Source organism: Elephas maximus, chromosome 4 (assembly GCF_024166365.1).
Source record: "Elephas maximus indicus isolate mEleMax1 chromosome 4, mEleMax1 primary haplotype, whole genome shotgun sequence".
NCBI classification, from domain to species: Eukaryota; Metazoa; Chordata; class Mammalia; order Proboscidea; family Elephantidae; genus Elephas; species Elephas maximus.
The window spans coordinates 67635485-67656192 of record NC_064822.1 but is presented as its reverse complement, the minus strand read 5'-3'; the positions used below and the strand labels follow the sequence as shown (position 1 = coordinate 67656192).

At 39.3% G+C, this 20708-nt stretch overlaps 1 pseudogene; it reads right to left on the bottom strand.

Moving 5' to 3' along the window:
- Nucleotides 1-4472: 4472 nt before the first annotated feature.
- LOC126076249 (natural killer cells antigen CD94-like) lies at nt 4473-19271 on the bottom strand (annotated as a pseudogene).
- Nucleotides 19272-20708: the final 1437 nt, after the last annotated feature.

Below are 20708 nucleotides of genomic sequence, written 5' to 3'. Positions count from 1 at the left end.
GACTATTGTCTCAGTCATCTAGCGCTGCCCTAACAGAAATACCACAAGTGGATGGCTTTAACAGAGAGAAATTTATTTCCTCACAGTAAAGTAGGCTAAAAGTCCAGATTCAAGGCATCAGCTCCAGGGGAAGGCTTTCTCTCTCTGTCAGCTCTGGAGTAAGATCCTTGTCCTCAATCCTTCCCTGGTCGAGGAGATTCTCAGGTACAGGGACCCGGTGTCTCAAGGATGCACTCTCTCCGTGTGCTGCTTCCTAGGTGGTTTGAGATCCCCACTCTCTGCTTGCTTCACTTCTCTTTTATCTCTTGAGAGATAAAAGGTGGTTCAGTCCACACCCCCAGGGAAATTCCCTTTACCTTGGATCAGGGAGTTAACCTGAGTAAAGGTACTGTTACAATCCCAGCTTAATCCTCTCAACATAAAATTTCAATCACATAATGGAGGACAACGACACAATACTGAGAATCATGGTTTAACCAAGTCAATACACATAATTTTGGAGGGGACATAATTCAATCCATGATGTTGTTGTTGTTAGGTGCCGTCGAGTCAGTTCCGACTCATGGCGACCCTATGCAGAACAGAAACAAACACTGCCCGGTACTGAGCCATCCTCACAAGCTTTGTTATGCTTGAGCTCATTGTTGCAGTCACTGTGTCAAACCACCTCGTTGAGGGTTTTCCTCTTTTCCACTGACCCGGTACTCTGACAGGCATGATGTCCTTCTCCAGGGACTGATCCCTCCTGACAACATGTCCAAAGTATGTAAGATGCAGTCTCGCCATCCTTGCTTCAAAGGAGCATTCTGGTCACACTTCTTCTAAGACAGATTTGTTTTTTCTTTTGGCAATCCATGGCATATTCAATATTCTTCACCAACGCCACAAGTCAAAGGAGTCAATTCTTCTTCGGTTTTCCTTATTCATTGTCCAGCTTTCACATGCCTATGATGCAATTGAAAATACCAGGGTTTGGGTCAAGTGCACCTTAGTCTTCAAGGTGACACCTCTGCTGTTCAACACTTTAAAGAGGCCCTTTGCAGCAGGTTTACCCAATGCAATGCATCTTTTGATTTCTTGACTGCTGCTTCCATGGATGTTGATTGTGGACCAAGTAAAATGAAATCCTTGACAACTTCAATCTTTTCTCCATTCATCATGATGTTGCTCATTGGTCCACTTGTGAGGATTTTTGTTTTCTTTATGTTGAGGTACAATCCATACTGAAGGCTGTGGTCTTTGATCTTTGTTAGTAAGTGCTTCAAGTCCTCTCCACTTTCAGCAAGCAAGCTTGTTTCATCTGCATAACACAGGTTGTTAATGAGTCTTCTTCCAATGCTGATGCCTGGTTCTTCTTCATATAGTCCAGTTTCTCATATTATTTGCTCAGCATTCAAATTGAATAGGTATGGTGAAAGAATACAACCCTGAGGCACAACTTTCCTGACTTTAAACCAATCAGTATCCCCTTGTTCTGTGCAAACAACTGCCTCTTGATCTATGTAAAGGTTCCTCATGAACACAATTAAGTGTTCTGGAGTCCCCATTCTTGGCAATGTTATCCATAGTTTGTTATGATCCACACAGTCGAATGCCTTTGCATAGTCAATAAAACACAGGTAAACATCCTTCTGGTATTCTCTGCTTTCAGCCAGGGTCCATCTGATATCAGCAGTGATATTCCTGGTTCCACGTCCTCTTCTGAAACTGACCTGAATTTCTGGCAGTTCTCTGTCAGTATACAGCTGCAGCCATTTTTGAATGATCTTCAGCAAAATTTTGCTTGCATATGATATTAATGATATTGTTGTATAATTTGCACATTCGTTTGGATCACCTTTCTTGGGAGTAGATATAAATATGGATCTCTTCCAGTCGGTTGGCCAGGAAGCTGTCTTCCATATTTCTTGGCATAGATGAGTGAGTACATCCAGCACTGCATCTGTTTGTTGAAACATCTCAATTGATATTCCTGGAGCCTTGTTTTTCGCTAATGCCTTCAGAGAAGCTTGGACTTCTTCCTTCAGTACCAGCAGTTCCTGATCATATGCCACCTCTTGACATGGTTGAACATTGCCTAATTCTTTTTGGTATAATGACTCTGGGTATTCCTTCCATCTTCTTTTGATGCTTCCTGTGTCATTTAGTATTTTCCCCATGGAATCCTTCACTATTGCAACTCAAGGCTTGAATTTTTTCTTCAGTTCTTTCAGCTTGAGAAACACTGAGAGTGTTCTTTCCTTTTGGTTTTCTATCTCCAGCTCTTTGCACGTCATTATAATACTTTACTTTGTCTTCTCGAGAGGCCCTTTGAAATCTTCTGTTCAGTTTTTTTACCTCATCAATTCTTTGTTTTGTTTAGCTGCTCGACGTCCAAGAGTAAGTTTCAGAGTCTCCTCTGACATCCTTCTTGGTCTTTCTTTCTTTCCTGTCTTTTCAATGACCTCTTCCTTTCTTCACGGATGAAGTCCTTGCTATCATTCCACAACTCATCTAGTCTTTGGTCATTAGTGTTCAAAGCATCAAATCTATCCTTCAGATGGTCTCAAATTCCAGTGGGATATACTCAAGGTCATATTTTGGCTCTTGTGGATTTGCTCCGATTTTCTTCAGCTTCAGCTTGAACTTGCATATGAGCAATTGATGGTCCGTTCCATAGTCGGCCCCAGCCTTTTCTGACATGATATTGAGCTTTTCCATCATCCCTTTCCACAAATGCACTCAATTTGATTTCTGTGTGTTCCATCTGACGAGGTCCATGTGTATATTCGCCGTTTATGTTAGTGAAAGAAGGTATTTGCAATGAAGAAGTTGTTCGTCTTGCAAAATTCTATCATCCGATCTCCGGCATTGCTTCTATCACCAAGGCCATATTTTCCAACTACCAATCGTTCTTTGTTTCTTTCGCATTCCAGTCACCAGTAATTATCAATGCATCTTGATTGCATGTTCGATCAATTTCAGACTGCAGCAGCTGATAAAAATCTTCTATTTCTTCATCTGTGGCCCTAGCGGTTGGTGCATAAATTTGAATAATAGTCATATTAACTGGTCTTCCTTGTAGGCGTATGGATGGGTATTATGCTATCACTGACAGCGTTGTACTTCAGGATAGATCTTGAAACGTTCTTTTTGACAACGAATGCAACACCATTCCTCTTCGAGTTGTCATTGCCAGCATAATAGACTATATGATTGTCTGATTCAAAATGGCCAATACCAGCCCATTTCAGCTCAGTAATGCCTAGGATATCGATGTTTATGTGTTCCGTTTCATTTTTGATGATTTCCAATTTTCCTAGATTCATATTCATACATTCCAGGTTCCTATTATTAATGGATGTTTGCAGCTGTTTCTCCTCATTTTGAGTCGTGCCACATCAGCAAATGAAGGTCCCGAAAACCTTAGTCCATCCATGTCATTAAGGTCAACTCTACTTTGAGGAGGCAGCTCTTCCCCAGTCATCTTTTGAGTGCCTTCCAACCTGGAGGACTCATCTTCCAGCACTATATTATGCTGCTATTCATAAGGTTTTCACTAGCTAATGCTTTTCAGAAGTAGACTGCTGGGTCCTTCTTCCTAGTCTGTCTTAGTCTGGAAGCTCATCTGAAACCTGTCCTCCATGGGAGACCCTGCTGGTATCTGAATACTGGTGGCATAGCTTCTAGCATCACAGCAGCACGCAAGCCCCCACAGTACAATAAACTGACAGACACGAGGGGGAATCCATGACATTATTATACTTTTAAAACTACCAAGATCAGTTATTGCCATTGAGTCGATTTTGACTCATAGTGACCCTATAGGACAGGGTAGAACTGCCTCATAGGGTTTCCAAGGAGTGCCTGTTGGATTCAAACTACCTAACTTTTGGTTAAGTAGCTTTAGCTCTTAACCACTACCCCACCAGGGTTTCCATATATTTGTGTGTATATATACATATATATTATATCTGGATATATATATAGGGATATATACATATATGTGTATGTGTGTGTGTTTGTATATTTATGTATGTACATGTTCAGAAAAAGCTAACTTTCAGGAAAGTAAGGTGAGAATGAGACTTCCCAATATGGTATGTTATACAAAGAACTAAAACGAGATTGACATATATTATTCAATATAAAGTCAAATTTATTTAAATTTTTACAGAGAATTTGCAGGAATGTGTACATAAAACTACACAAAATTTAGTATTAAAAACCCATACGATAATGTAAAAATATTCACAAAATTCTTTTCCTTGATGCATTATAATTTCAGGTGTAGGCACAGAAATTTTAACAATGTTAAAGCATGTGGCTTCAAATACATGTAAAGTATATGAAAAGACATAAATGCCAATGTTTTGCAGACCTCAGAAGTAGATAACTTATAACTACATCAGAGATGAAGATGCTCATTTTATTAATCCCGGGCTTGCATTACACCTCCCTGCTCCCCTTGCCCTGCCATGTCCCAAGAAACACTAAATAAACTGTTGCTTACAGATATAAGGATTCTTTTCCCCACAGGGTTCATCCAAAATGTCTTTGTTTGGACTATACGCTATACAGTTCCTTGGGTTCAAAGTCTGAGAATGAAAATCTGCAATGAAGAAAATGATGCCACGTAACAAAAGGAAATGAGAATATTTATGATAATGTTGTTTTTTATTAAACAATAGAATTTTTTAAGCATTTGAATGAGATAAGGCATTCATTTATTATGTTTTTCATTTAATAGCCACAAATTTCATGGTTTCAGAGTACAAAGTTACATAAAATGAGTCATTTCCTCAATAATCAGTAAGCATTGAGGCCAAGAATTTTTTTAATTCTTTGCAATTCCTGTTGCTGTTAATGGTTTTGATGTATATTTTACCCACATATCAGCTCATACAGTCTAGGGGGACAAATCAAAGCATACAATTTGTCACTGCATGATGTTGCAAGTCCCATGTTTAGAAGTAACAATGACATTCAAAGTTTACATGAATATAGAAAATAAGCCCAGAATCCACTACTCATCTGTCATTTTGTCATACTGTGATGGCTTGCATGTTGCTGTGATGCTGGAAGCTATGCCACACGTATTTCAAATACCAGCAGGGTCACCCATGGTGAACTGGTTTCAAGGGAGCTTCTAGACTAAGACAGAATATGAAGGAGGACCTGGAAATTTACTTCTAAAAAAATTGGAGAGTGAGAATCTTATGAATAGCAGTGGAACATTGCCTGATATAGTGCTAGAAGATGAGCCCCTCAGGTTGGAAGGCACTCAAGAATGAGATGGGTTGACACAGTGGCTACATCAATGGGCTAAAGCATAACAATGATTGTGAGCATGGCACAGGACCAGGGAGTGTTTTCTTCTGTTGTATACAGGATCGCTATGAGTCAGAACCAACTCGGTGGCACCTAACAACAACAGTAACAACATGGCCAGGATATTTGAAACACCAGAGGATGCTGAGAATATTGGACTCCATCAGAATAAGAAATATACCACTTTAATGGGCTTCCTTTATGTATGAGAGCTTGTGTGCATGCACATACCATGTGTTTGTACCAAAGGAAAAAAAAATCATATATTAAAAGTTTTTCATTGACATAAGTACACCAGTTTTCATGTCACCTGAGGAAAGACTTGGATTTTCTGAGTTGGGCTAAAATTGTATATAGTTGCACCATTCTCCTTTCAGTCATGGCGTGCCCTAGACAGTTTACCTTTCTCGTAGCGCTCCTAGGTGGTACCTGTGCTGATGAGATCTAAATATTAACCCACAAAGAACAGGAAAGGTATCTGATTACCAGAAACTTACAGATCCTGGGAGGGAGCAGAGCCATCCTCCCACAACCAGGTGCCATGTGTTTCATTATAAGAGATCCCAGGCCAGTAAAACTGTCGACGGTAGTTCAAAAAATCCTGCTTGAAAACACAGACAGACATATTAAGCTAACTTGAACCTACCCTGGGATTAATATGCATCAGAGTTGGCCTATCAATCACACAAACCAAATTCATTTTTAACTTCTAATTTAGAAGGGGCAGTCACAGGGTTCATATTTCTTTTACCAGACACATTCATTTATGAAGAAAAAAACAATACCACAAAATCTCACTTTGCTGTGGAGTGCAATATGCTATAATGGGAGTCAGAGTTTTCATGGAACACTTTCTTCATAGAGGATCACCACTGAAGTTTGATAGCAAATCAAAAGTATCTTAAGAAGTAGATATGGATGTAATCTACTAAACCTATACTCCACACAGTTTCTGCACACAGCTAGAGAAACTTCCACTTTTTGTTAAGAAGGGGACAATTTTTATGATGCTGTTTTTCCTGCTAGTTGCTATTGAGTCAATTTTGACTGATGGCAACCCCACGTGTTACAGAGTAGAACTACTCCATAGAATTTCCTTGGTTGTAATCGTTATGGCAGAAAATTGCCAAGGCTTTCTTCCACACTGGTTGGTTTTTTTGTTTGTTTGTTTTATTAACTTTTATTGAGCTTCAAGTGAACGTTTACAAATCAAGTCAGACTGTCACATATAAGTTTATATATACCTTACTCCGTACTCCCACTTGCTCTCCCCCTAATGAGTCAGCCCTTCCAGTCTCTCGTGACAATTTTGCCAGCTTCCAACTCTCTCTATCCTCCCATCCCCCCTCCAGACAGGAGATGCCAACACAGTCTCAAGTGTCCACCTGATATAATTAGCTCACTCTTCATCAGCATCTCTCTCCTACCCTCTGTCCAGTCCCTTCCATGTTTGATGAGATGTCTTCGGGAATGGTTCTTGTCCTGGGCTAACAGAAGGTTTGGGGACCATGACCACCGGGATTCCTCTAGTCTCAGTCAGACCATTAAGTTTGGTCTTTTTATGAGAATTTGGGGTCTGCATCCCACTGATCTCCTGCTCCCTCAGGGGTTCTCTGTTGTGCTCCCTGTCAGGGCAGTTATCGATTGTGGCCAGGCACTAACTAGTTCTTCTGGTCTCAAGATGATGTAGGTCTCTGGTTCATGTGGCCCTTTCTCTTTCTTGGGCTCATAGTTATCGTGTGACCTTGGTGTTCTTCATTCTCCTTTGATCCAGGTGGGTTGAGACCAATTGATGCATCTTAGATGGCCGCTTGTTAGCATTTAAGACTCCAGACGCCACATTTCAAAGTGGGATGCAGAATGTTTTCATAATAGAATTATTTTGCCAATTGACTTAGAAGTCCCCTTAAACCATAGTCCCCAAACCCCCGCCCTTGCTCCGCTGACCTTTGAAGCATTCAGTTTATCCCGGAAACTTCTTTGCTTTTGGTCCAGTCCAGTTGAGCTGACCTTCCATGTATTGAGTATTGTCCTTCCCTTCACCTAAAGCAGTTCTTATCTACTAATTAATCAGTAAAAAACCCTCTCCCACCCTCCCTCCCTCTCCCCCTCGTAACCACAAAAGTATGTGTTCTTCTCAGTTTATACTATTTCGCAAGATCTTATAATAGTGGTCTTATACAATATTTGTCCTTTTGCCTCTGACTAATTTCACTGAGCATAATGCCTTCCAGGTTCCTCCATGTTATGAAATGTTTCACAGATTCGTCACTGTTCCTTATCGATGCGTAGTATTCCATTGTGTGAATATACCACAATTTATTTACCCATTCATCCGTTGATGGACACCTTGGTTGCTTCCAGCTTTTTGCTATTGTAAACAGAGCTGCAATAAACATGGGTGTGCATATATCTGTTCTTGTGAAAGCTCTTATTTCTCTAGGGTATATTCCGAGGAGTGGGATTTCTGGGTTGTATGGTAGTTCTATTTCTAACTTTTTAAGAAAATGCCAGATAGATTTCCAAAGTGGTTGTACCATTTTACATTCCCACCAGTAGTGTATAAGAGTCCCAATCTCTCCGCAGCCTCTCCAACATTTATTATTTTGTGGTTTTTGGATTAATGCCAGCCTTGTTGGAGTGAGATGGAATCTCATCGTAGTTTTAATTTGCATTTCTCTAATGGCTAATGATCGAGAGCATTTTCTCATGTATCTGTTAGCTGCCTGAATATCTTCTTTAGTGAAGAGTGTGTTCATATCTTTTGCCCACTTCTTGATTGGGTTGTTTGTCTTCTTGTGGTTGAATTTTGACAGAATCATATAGATTTTAGAGATCAGGCACTGGTCGGAGATGTCATAGCTGAAAATTCTTTCCCAGTCTGTAGGTGGTCTTTTTACTCTTTTGGTGAAGCCTTTACATGAGCATAGGTGTTTGATTTTGAGGAGCTCCCAGTTATCTGGTTTCTCTTCATCATTCTTGATAATGTTTTGTATTCTGTTTATGCCTTGTATTAGGGCTCCTAACGTTGTCCCTATTTTTTCTTCCATGATCTTTATCGTTTTAGTCTTTATGTTTAGGTCTTTGATCCACTTGGAGTTAGTTTTTGTGCATGGTGTGAGGTATGGGTCCTGTTTCATTTTTTTGCAAATGGATATCCAGTTACGCCAGCACCATTTGTTAAAAAGACTATCTTTTCCCCAATTAACTGACACTGGGCCTTTGTCAAATATCAGCTGCTCATATGTGGATGGATTTATATCTAGGTTCTCAATTCTGTTCCATTGGTCTATGTGTCTGTTGTTGTACCAGTACCAGGCTGTTTTGACTACTGTGGCTGTATAATAGGTTCTGAAATCAGGTAGAGTGAGGCCTCCCACTTTCTTCTTCTTTTTCAGTAATGCTTAGCTTATCCGAGGCTTCTTTCCCTTCCATATGAAGTTGGTGATTTGTTTCTCCTTCACCTTAAAAAATGTCATTGGAATTTGGATCGGAAGTACATTGTATGTATAGATGGCTTTTGGTAGAATAGACATTTTTACTATGTTAAGTCTTCCTATCCATGAGCAAGGTATGTTTTTCCACTTAAGTATGTCCTTTTCAATTTCTTGTGGTAGAGCTTTGTAGTTTTCTTTGTATAGGTCTTTTACATCCCTGGTAAGATTTATTCCTAAGTATTTTATCTTCTTGGGGACTACTGTGAATGGTATTGATTTGGTGATTTCCTCTTCGATGTTCTTTTTGTTGATGTAGAGGAATGCAAGTGATTTTTGTATGTTTATCTTATAACCTGAGACTCTGCCAAACTCTTCTATTAGTTTCAGTAGTTTTCTGGAGGATTCCTTAGGGTTTTCTGTGTATAAGATCATGTCATCTGCAAATGGAGATAATTTTACTTCCTCTTTGCCAATCCGGATGCCCTTTATTTTTTTGTCTAGCCTAATTGCTCTGGCTAGGACTTCTAGCACAATGTTGAACAAGAGCAGTGATAGAGGGCATCCTTGTCTGGTTCCCGTTCTCAAGGGAAATGCTTTCAGGTTCTCTCCATTTAGAGTGATATTGGCTGTTGGCTTTGCGTAGATGCCCTTTATTATATTGAGGAATTTGCCTTCAGTTCCTATTTTGGTGAGAGTTTTTATCATAAATGGGTGTTGGACTTTGTCAAATGCCTTTTCTGCATCATTTGATAAGATCATGTCTTTTTTGTCTTTTGTTTTGTTTATATGGTGGATTACATTAATGGTTTTTCTAATATTAAACCAGCCTTGCATACCTGGTATAAATCCCACTTGGTCATGGTGAATTATTTTTTTGATATGTTGTTGAATTCTATTGGCTAGAATTTTGTTGAGGATTTTTGCATCTATGTTCATGAGGGATATAGGTCTATAATTTTCTTTTTTTGTAATGCCTTTACCTGGTTTTGGTATCAGGGAGATGGTGGCTTCATAGAATGAGTTAGGTAGTGTTCTGTCCTTTTCTATGCTTTGAAATACCTTTAGTAGTAGTGGTGTTAACTCTTCTCTGAAAGTTTGGTAGAACTCTGCAGTATAGCCATACGGGCCAGGGCTTTTTTTTGTTGGGAGTTTTTTGATTACTGTTTCAATCTCTTTTTTTGTTATGGGTCTATTTAGTTGTTCTACTTCTGATTGTGTTAGTTTAGGTAGGTAGTGTTTTTCCAGGAATTCATCCATTTCTTCTAGGTTTTCAAATTTGTTAGAGTACAATTTTTCGTAATAATCTGATATAATTCTTTTAATTTCAGTTGGATCTGTTGTGATGTGGCCCTTCTCGTTTCTTATTCAGGTTATTTGTTTCCTTTCCTGTATTTCTTTAGTCAGTCTGGCCAATGGTTTATCAATTTTGTTATTTTTTTCAAAGAACCAGCTTTTGGCTTTGTTAATTCTTTCAATTGTTTTTCTGTTCTCTAATTCATTTAGTTCAGCTCTAATTTATGTTATTTCTTTTCTTCTGGTGCCTGATGGATTCTTTTGTTGCTCACTTTCTATTTGTTCAAGTTGTAGAGACACTTCTCTGTTTTTGGCTCTTTCTTCGTTTTGTATGTGTGCATTTATCAGTATAAATTGGCCTCTGAGCACTGCTTTTGCTGTGTCCTGGAGGTTTTGATAGGAATTATTTTCATTCTCGTTGCATTCTATGAATTTCCTTATTCCCTCCTTAATGTCTTCTATAACCCAGTTTTTTTTCAGGAGGTATTGTTCAGTTTCCAAGTATTTGATTTCTTTTCCCTAGTTTTTCTGTTATTGATTTCTACTTTTATGGCCCTGTGGTCTGAGAAGATGCTTTGTAATATTTCGATGTTTTGGATTCTGCAAAGGTTTGTTTTATGACCTAATATGTGGTCTATTCTAGAGAATGTTCCATGTGCGCTAGAAAAAAAAGTATACTTTGCAGCAGTTGGGTGGAGAGTTCTGTATAAGTCAATGAGGTCAAGTTGGTTGATTGTTGTAATTAGGTCTTCCGTGTCTCTATTGAGCTTCTTACTGGATGCCCTGTCCTTCTCCGAAAGTGGTGTGTTGAAGTCTCCTACTATAATTGTGGAGGTGTCTATCTCACTTTTCAGTTCTGTTAAAATTTGATTTATGTGTCTTGCAGCCCTGTCATTGGGTGCATAAATATTTAATATGGTTGTATCTTCCTGATCAATTGTCCCTTTTATCATTATGTAGTGTCCTTCTTTATCCTTTGTGGTGAATTTAAGTCTAAAGTCTATTTTCTCAGAAATTAATATTGCTACTCCTTTTTTGCTTATTGTTTGCTTGATATATTTTTTTTCCATCCTTCGAGTTTTAGTTTGTTTGTGTCTCTAAGTCTAAGGTGTGTCTCTTTTAGGCAGCATATAGACGGATCGTGTTTCTTTATCCAGTCCGAGACTCTCTGTCTCTTTATTGGTGCATTTAGTCCATTTACATTCAGCGCAATTATAGATAAATAAGTGTTTAGTGTTGTCATTTTGATGCCTTTTTATGTGTGTTGTTGACAATTTCATTTTTCCACTTACTTTTTTGTGCTGAGACGTTTTTGTTTGTAAATTGTGAGATCCTCATTTTTATAGTATTTGACTTTATGTTTGTTGAGTCGTTACGTTTTTCTTGGCTTTTATTCTGAGTTATGGAGTTGTTATACCTCTTTGTGGTTACCTTAATATTTACCCCTATTTTTCTAAGTAAAAACCTAACTTATATTGTCCTATATCGCCTTGTATCCCTCTCCATAGGGCAGTTCTATGCCACCTGTAGTTAGTCCCTTTTTGATTATTGTGATCTTTTACATATTGACTTCAATGATTCCCTGTTTTGAGCGTTTTTTTTAATTAATCTTAATTTGTTTTTGTGATTTCCCTATTTGAGTTGATATCAGGATGTTCTCTTCTGTTACCTTGTGTTTTGCTGGTATCTGATGTTATTGGTTTTCTGACCAATTTCCTTTAGTATTTCTTGTAGCTTTGGTTTGGTTTTTGCAAATTCTCTAAACTTGTGTTTATCTGTAAATATCTTAATTTCGCCTTCATATTTCAGAGAGTTTTGCTGGATATATGATCTTTGGCTGGCAGTTTTTCTCCTTCAGTGCTCTGTATATGTCATCCCATTGCCTTCTTGCCTGCGTGGTTTCTGCTGAGTAGTCTGAACTTATTCTTATTGATTCTCCCTTGTAGGAGACCTTTCTTTTATCCCTGGCTGCTTTTAAAATTTTCTCTTTATCTTTGGTTTTGGCAAGTTTGATGATAATATGTCTTGGTGATTTTCTTTTTGGATCAATCTTAAATGGGGTTCGATGAGCATCTTGGATAGATATCCTTTCGTCTTTCATGATGTCAGGGAAGTTTTCTGTCAGCAGATCTTCAACTATTTTCTCTGTGTTTTCTGTCCTCCCTCTCTGTTCTGGGACTCCAATCACATGCAAGTTATCCTTCTTGATAGAGTCCCACATGATTCTTAGGGTTTCTTTGTTTTTTTTAATTCTTTTGTCTGATTTTTTTTCAGCTATGTTGGTGTTAATTCCCTGGTCCTCCAGATTTCCCACTCTGCATTCTAATTGCTTGAGTCTGTTCCTCTGTCTTCCTATTGAGTTGTCTAATTCTGTAATTTTATTGTTAATCTTTTGGATTTCTGAATGCTGTCTCTCTATGGATTTTTGCAACTTATTAATTGTTCCACTATGTTCTTGAATAATCTTTTTGCATTCTTCAACTGTTTTATTGGTGTGTTCCTTGGCTTTTTCTGCAGTTTGCCTTATTTCATTTCTGAGGTCATCCCTGATGTCTTGAAGCATTCTGTAAATTAGTTTTTTATATTCTGTATCTGAAATTCCAGGATTGTATCTTCATTTGGGAAACATTTTGATTCTTTTGTTTGGGGGGTTGTAGAAGCTGTCATGGTCTGCTTCTTTATGTGGTTTGATATCGACTGCTGTCTCCAAGCCATTACTAAGATATAGTAGTGATTTGTTCTACATTTGCTCTCTGAGTCTTATCTTGTTTTGTTTTCTATCACTATATGTGGATGGGCTACTAGATTGTGGTGTCTTGTTTGTTGTAGCCATTGACTTACTTATGACCTATTACCAGCTGGTTTGTGCTGTTGCCAGATATATATGTCTGAGTCTATTCACTATTCTTGAGTAGAATCTGATTTTTGATCATCAAGTGTGTGATGCACACTGTCACCTATCCACCTCAAGAAGTAGTGGTGATAGTTATGTGCACCAGATTCTATTGGCAGCTGGGGTTCACACTCCATTGGGGGGAAGGATGCTGACAGGCTTCCCCCAAGTGTCAGTGAGGTAGGTGTGTCTCTATTCCTAAAGCACCTTGGTGGGAGGGCTCTGCAGCTGTACCTTAGGCCCCCAATGCAAGTACCTCTACAGATTGGTAGGTGTCACCCTCCTTAGACCCCTAAGGCAAGAAGCTATGTGGTCTGGGGGGAGCTTCAGCCCTCAGTTCCCTGTTGTGGGTCAGTTAGGGCTCTGTTGAATAAGCAGAGATATCAGACCTGGGAAACTTGTTTTTCCAGTAAATCCGCTAAAAAAAAATGCAGTCAGATCCCTATCAGAACTGCCTTTGCATTATAACAGCCACCTTGTTCCCTGTAAGGATGAAAGCCCAAGATTTGGATCATATATGCTTGGCTGGAGCTGGTTCTGTGTTTTTACTCCAATTAGGGAAGGATTTTTGGTCCCTGCATTTTTTGTGGTTGCTTCTCTCAGGCCGGAAGAGTGGGTTAGGAAAAGACCAAAAAAAAAAAAAAAAGGGGGGGGGGAAGCAAAGCCGCGGAGCCGGAGCCATTCTCCCTCTGGCTCAGGAAATTCCAATGTTAATGAAGCCACCTGGGAAGGGGAGGGGAGGATTCAGCAAAACAGGAGAGAGTAGCACCCCGGAATATAGACAAAGTTACTTATCTTGCTTGGGATGACTATTTTACCTGAGATTCCCGAGGGGCATGTCACCTATGTGTGCTGGCTGTGTGGAGATTGCCCCCGAGGGTCTGGCCCGCTGAAGCCGCGGTCAGATCCTCCACTGCCAGTCCAAAGCCCAGCGTCAAGGTTCCCCTGCTGGGACGCTGCACTCCCGGCTCCAAAATCAGTCACTGCCTCCCGGGGACTTCTCCCACCAGCCACGTCGCCAAGCTGCCCATGCGGACCAGCTGGGCCCCCTCCCGGTGTCAGTTCAGGGGGTTAGGACTGCGCCCTGTGTTTGCACCATCACAAGATGTTGTGTTCAGCTTCCCTGTGCCCAGTCCTAAGCCCGGAGCCAAGGTTACCTGGCTGGGACGCTGGCTCCAGGCTCCGAAAACAGTCACTGCTTCCCCGTAGTTGTTCATTCTCCATCTCTGTCACTCAGGTCAACTCTTTAAATCTGTGTTTGTTGTTCAGGGTTCGTAGATTGTCATGTATGTGATCAATTCACTTGTTTTTCCGAGTCTTTGTTGCAGGAGGGATCCGAGGTAGCGTCTACCTAGTCAGCCATCTTGGCCACCCCCCCCACACACTGGTTGGTTTTGAACCACCAACATTTAGATTAGCAGTTGAGTGCAAACCTTTTGTGCCATTCAATATCCAATATACTGGTTCCACAATATATCCCAGAGATATGACTAAAGGCAGGTAATTACAAAAGAAATTGAACTCAATTAAAAGAACTAAAGAGTACAGTCATTAGGTTGGTTCCTTGAATGAGTAAAAGTAGTGATCTCACATTTCTTCTTTGACTACTCACTGGAAAGTTTATTGCACTTTATCTAACATCTTGAATTTTATCCCCATGATATAAATCTTTGAGGATTTTTATGAGGTTTATAATGGTTGTTTCAAGGTACAGGGAATTAATAGATCATTTTTCAAATTGCGAAAGAAAATTATAAATTGTACGTTATGGGAACAGAGAGAGTTCTCTTACCCACAAGACAAAAGGTCATCTTATTAAATGTTAGAAATCTATGTGCTGTATAATCATAAATATATATATAGTTTTGTATATCTTAAACTGTAACTAACCTTTAGAAGTAGCTTGCCTTGTTTCACATAATTGCATCTAGGTGATCAGGCTCACTGAAACACAGAAAGGTGAATGAACACGTCCTGTTTCCAAGAGTCCTCAGGACTTGTGACTCTGGCTCACTGATTCTGTGACTGTCTTAGCAAGGCTTCTATTTCAGCTTTGATGATGTTGCAGCACATACTGCCCTCTTACAGGATTGATGTACTCTGGCACACTCATCAGCCTATCAGAGGTCTTTTGCTCAAAGTTACTAATAAAATTGTAGATAAGCACTTTGAAATTTGTATTAATTGGAGCACTCATTTCCATGGTAAGTTGTGTATCGTCCCAATTTGCAAATTTACGATTAAACCTACATAGTAATCTGTTCATGGTGTTCTGGGTTGTTTATTTTTGACAAAATGTAACCATCCATGGACTTTATGATTAGACTTGAGTCAAAGAGCTCAGCTTATTTTAATGCTATATTTTTCTAAGTTAAAAAAAATGTGGGAGACAAAAATAAAGTACATGCCAATTCATCTCTGCTTTTCAGCTGAAGTAGACTGGAATTCTGAGAAGCACAGAAATTTCTACTTTCTGCCCAAGTTTTTTCTGCATTCAAAATGAGGTAACAGCTGCATCGGTACCCAATCCACTTTTCTGGACAAGAACAGCAGTCAGAGTCTAAGAAAAAACAAAACAAAACATGATTGAAGGCTCTGAACATTTAAAAATTTCAATGCTATTTAATCATTCATAAATCACTTGTTTTTTATGAATATTTTCCACAAATATTCTCTGAGAATCTACTATATATTTTTACTCCACAGCATGCTGTGTTCAGAGAATGTTAATGCGACCAAGTCAGAAATGATCTCTTTTTCCCTAGAGTTATGTTCTAGAGCTGGAGTCAGAATTATATAATTTCCAATCATTTATTAATTACATTTAATGATACCTTTGGTAAGTATACAAAATATATTCATCATATTAAGAGAGCACGTAGCAGGACATGGGATGGGAGAAAGCTAGAAAAGTTTTTTTTTTTTTTTTTAAGTTTTTTCAGAAGAGATCCCAAAGCTGAGCTCTGCAGTATAAACAGGGTAACTAGATCAAAGAGAGTCTTTAATGGAGAAAGCATTTTAACATGTTTCCTGAGGCAAAAAAGAATAAAGTACATTGAAAATGTTCTGGTGGCTCAGCGGTTAAAGTTCTCAGCTGCTAACTGAAACGTAAAATGTTGGTCATTTGAATCCACCTGCTGATTGGCCAGAGAAAGATGTGGCAGTCTTTTCCCATAAAGATTATAGTCTTGGACACCCTATGGGGCAGTTCTACCTTGTGCTATAAAGTTGCTATGAGTGCAGTATGGAGCCTACCTCCTTGGAGTTCTATGATGAGTCCTGGAGAGAATACTGTAAGAAACAATGAGAAATTTACTTAATTTGGTGCAGATTTAAGTGAAGCTATGAAATAACAAAAAATATTACAAACTAGTAAGATAAAATCTTCATTGCTAAATGGTTTTATAATGGTTTTGACCTTTATAAACACTTGTCTAGAGAAACTTGCCAATTATTCAAGAAAATTCCCAAGATAGCCATCGACAAAAGACATATTACTCCTAAGATTCCAGAAATCAACCTCCATGGAGTGGTCTGAAAAACTAGAAAAAGAGAGATAGGCAAAGACTTAAAGAACAAACAAAGGGACTAAAGTTTTTAAAAACAGAAGCCAATTAGAAAGATTCCAAAAATTTTTTTGATTTTATAAAACAGTTGTTTTGTCAATGAAATATTGAAAGACAGACATTCAACTCAGGACTCAACCCAATGCCAAGGCTTTTATGTGGTGTACTTTATTCTTCAGTGAGACTATCCATACATTTTCTGTGCTATCCTCTCCATCTCTAGAAGACAGTAAAGCAAAATTACCATTATCTTTTTAATTGGTAAAGAAGCTTCTAGAATAAGAAGGGATCAATAGGCTCAGATTCTGTTTTATGCACTTACATAACAGACATTACTTTTATTCTGTCAACAAAATAAAAAAGTGAAAAGTATGATTGCCATTAGGTAGATGAGAAAACTGAGGGTGCAAGAATAACATTATTTTTCTCACAGTGTCAAAGTGGGTAAGTATCCATTTCTTGAGTAGGACATCAAATTAAAGGGTGTTTAGGCCCAGAGTCTTTCCTTTAACATTTTCTGTCATTGTCACGGACAATAACACTACCTGGAGAGTGTCCTTCTGCTAATCTTAATGCAGGCTCTGCTCTGAGAAGTGTCCTCCTGCTCATAGCTCTGTGGAGATATTACAGTGAAGAGATGAGACAGGAGCACCCTGGACCTGGTTGGAGACGTTCCACAACCAATACATGCTTATACCTCAGAGAGCTGGATTTGTATTCCACTACATTGAATTATGACACATAAACACCCTTTATTACAAGAAGATTACATTTTCTCATACCCAAAATTATTTGCGTATGGACTTTCCCCCTAGAACAAATCATCAAATGTTAATACAGAATCAATCTTAGGTGATTCTGCATTACCGTCAGCACACCCCCGAAGAGTGTTGTTTTAGTTAACAACAGTATAATGAGTCAAATTCTAAATCGGGGTGATCTTTGGATGTCACAGCACAAATGGCCAATTTTTTAATAAAATACTTTGAAACATTGTGTAATTAATATTTGGGATTATCTATTTCTGTGACAGAATTATGTTGATCTCGACTTAACCACATAAATTTTGTTCTTTTTCAGATTTTAGAGTACCTCTATCAGAAACCACTCTTAAAACCTGTTAAAAGAGCATCACAAAATGTTTTCTAGATTAGAGAATTTATAATCAGAAAATTCAAATCAGTGTGGAAAGTACAGTCACATGGCTAGCCTAAAAATGTCCACAGCATTTATACCTATTTCTCTTAAAGCTCTGCCTGATATTAGCCATGTCCATGAGATATCTGTCTCGGATACGTAATATCTGTATAATCTTCTTGGGGAAACACATGATGTTCCAAGGCGGATGCAGGGAAGGCACAAACGAGTGCTGTCTGGAGAAGAGTGCTGGTGGGTTAGAGAGTTGAGCTGGAGGCTATGGAATTCAAAGGTGCATATGAGGAAATTTAAAAGAAAAATTGCATATTTCGATAATGTTCTTAAATCACCTCTTTGTAAGCCACATTATGTGTAGTACAAGCAAGGAGCTGAAAAATGACCAGCATTAAAATGTTCCGGATATCACAAAACAGGAAATTCTCACTGTACTTTTATAAGACGAACCCTATGATTAGCACCAGAGAAGTGACAGGGAGTCTTTTTTTATATGTTTGAACATCACAGTCTATATTTGGAAAATATCAAAAAATAGACAAAGGTAAATCTATTTAAAAAAAAAATTTAGTATAATATAAATTCTACACAGACTTCTATTTTAATCACAATAAATATTCACTTTGTATAAAACAATTTAAAACATTTTACACATATAAACTCATGAGTATAAAAATGGCTTGGTAAGGAATACACTATAACGATCCTTGATAGGTGAAAAAACTGAGGTCCAGTAGGGTGAAGCCAAGTAAATTGTCCAAGATTGCTTAAATTTGAAACCCAGGCAGTCTTGCTCCAGAGCATACATGCAATACATTTCAAATCAAGCCCAACACTTTGTGTCTATATTTCCTGTAGATTTTTATTTCTTTTCTTTTGCACAAAGTGGTTGGTCTAACCCCCTCTCATTTCTATGTTTCCCATCTCTGCCTCATTTAGATCAGCCAGGAGAGGCAAAGGCCAAAAAAGTAGAACCAGAATATCTTCCCATTACTGTTGTGTGTTCACGCCCATACACACAAACACATACACGCACATACACATACTCGCAGGTCAAAAAGCTTCCACACAGAACTCAAAGACAATTCTCATGATTATGAAGTTTATTAGGGAAGTAACAGGTTAGAAGTCAGGTTCAGGGACACTGAAGATACAGTTCTTCAATCAGGATAGCCTCTGCTCAGCTGAGGCCACAGGCATGTCTCTTTTTGGGCCCTTGCCTTCTGCCCTGCTCAGGCAAGTGTTACAAAGCTCTTTTTAGCTCTGCCAATAAGTGCCCAGAACCACCCTAATTTTCTAGTAAGCCTCTGCCTAAAAGCACTTAGCTCTCTAGCTCTGTGGGTTGGTAAGTCTAGCTCCACTGCATGTGCCCAGAGGCACCCTACTCCACCAGGAAGCCTCCTGCAGTATTGCTCTGGGGGCCGGCAAACCCACCATGCCATCTCCTGCAAGGCTTCTGGTTCTGCAGCTTCTGCTGCTGTCATTTTTCTGCCACTGCTCCTCACCATCTCTAACCATCTCCGATGTAACAGCTCTCTCCCTGTCTCCACAGTCTAGGAGGTTTTCAGTGCAGGTATCCCAAATCCAAAGGACGTGCTCCACTCCTTTCTTGGTGGTCATGAAGGTCCCATTTCAGCCTCTGGGGTGGCTCATTTTAAGTCTAGTGGAATGGCAAAACTAACCAATCCCCTCATTAGGGTTCCATATACCTAATTTGCATGGTCCCACACCCATGAGGGTGCCATGCAACACCTTATTTACATTGGTAGCAAGCTATCCAAACCCCTTGGTAGGCCACAAGCACTTAATTTGCATAGTTCCACCTAGTCATTTGGCAGGAGTTACAAAGACTATTCCTGTAAGGGTCATACTAAGTAATTCACTGCACTGCAGTGAAGAATATTAAATATACCATGCACTGCCAGAAGAACGAACCAATCTACCTTGGAAGAAGTACAGCCAGAATGTTCCTTAGAAGCAAGGATAGCAAGACTTACATTAGACATGTTATCAGGAAGGACCAGTCCCTGGAGAGGGACACCTTCCTTGGTAAAGTAGTGGGTCAGTGCAAAAGAGCAAGACTCTCAGTGAGATGGATTGACACAGTGTCTGCAACAATGGGCTCAAAGATAGCAATAATTGTGAGGATGGCACAGGACTGGGCAGTGATTCATTCTGTGTACGTAGGGTCAGAATGAGTTAGAACTGACTCCATGGCACCTAACACCATATATAAACGCACACTTATGTACATCTATAAATAGACACCATATGTATGTGTTATATGTATGTATATATATATGTATATACACACATGTCATTGTTGTGTGCCATTGAGTCAGTTTGGAATTCTGACTCTACATACACATTATATGTGTGTGTGTATATATGTACATGTATATGACATGGATTCCCACTCACAGCAACTCTATAACACAGAGTAGAACTGCCCCATAGGGTTTCCAAGAACCAGCTGAGCTCTTAACCACTGTGCCACCAGGGCTTCTATATAAGTGTGTGTGTGTGTGTGTGTGTGTGTGTGTATACAGTGTATTTTTAACTTCTCCCTTAATTCTTTCCAAACTGCATGCTCAGGTTTATCCCTTTTTGTGCATAGGCAGTTGTGCCACAGAATCTCTGCCACTCATCCCCTCCTGTCGCAGAGGTTGCCATTGCATCACCCATACCCACTGAAACTCTTGGTGAGTTCTGGCAAGTGAGTGTCTGCGTCTCTGTGTCTGGGCCATTTTTTCTCCCAGAACTGCTGAAAGCCTTGATGCTCTCACAAACAGCAGTCCAGAGATGCTGAGGAATTACTGTCACCACTAGAAAAAGAAAAAAAAAAAAGGATGAGGCCTCAACCAATGACGCTCAGGATGTGGAGTAGCCCAGCAATCTTGGCCCCGTGATGAGACAGTTCCGAACCTTGTGTTTTGCCCCATTTCCTAGAGTTAACATCCCTTCCCTGTTTATACCGTACACTTCCTGAATAAACTGGTTGCACTAGAACCTTTTTCAGGGTGGGAGGTGGAAAGAATTCAGATTGAAATCCTGCCA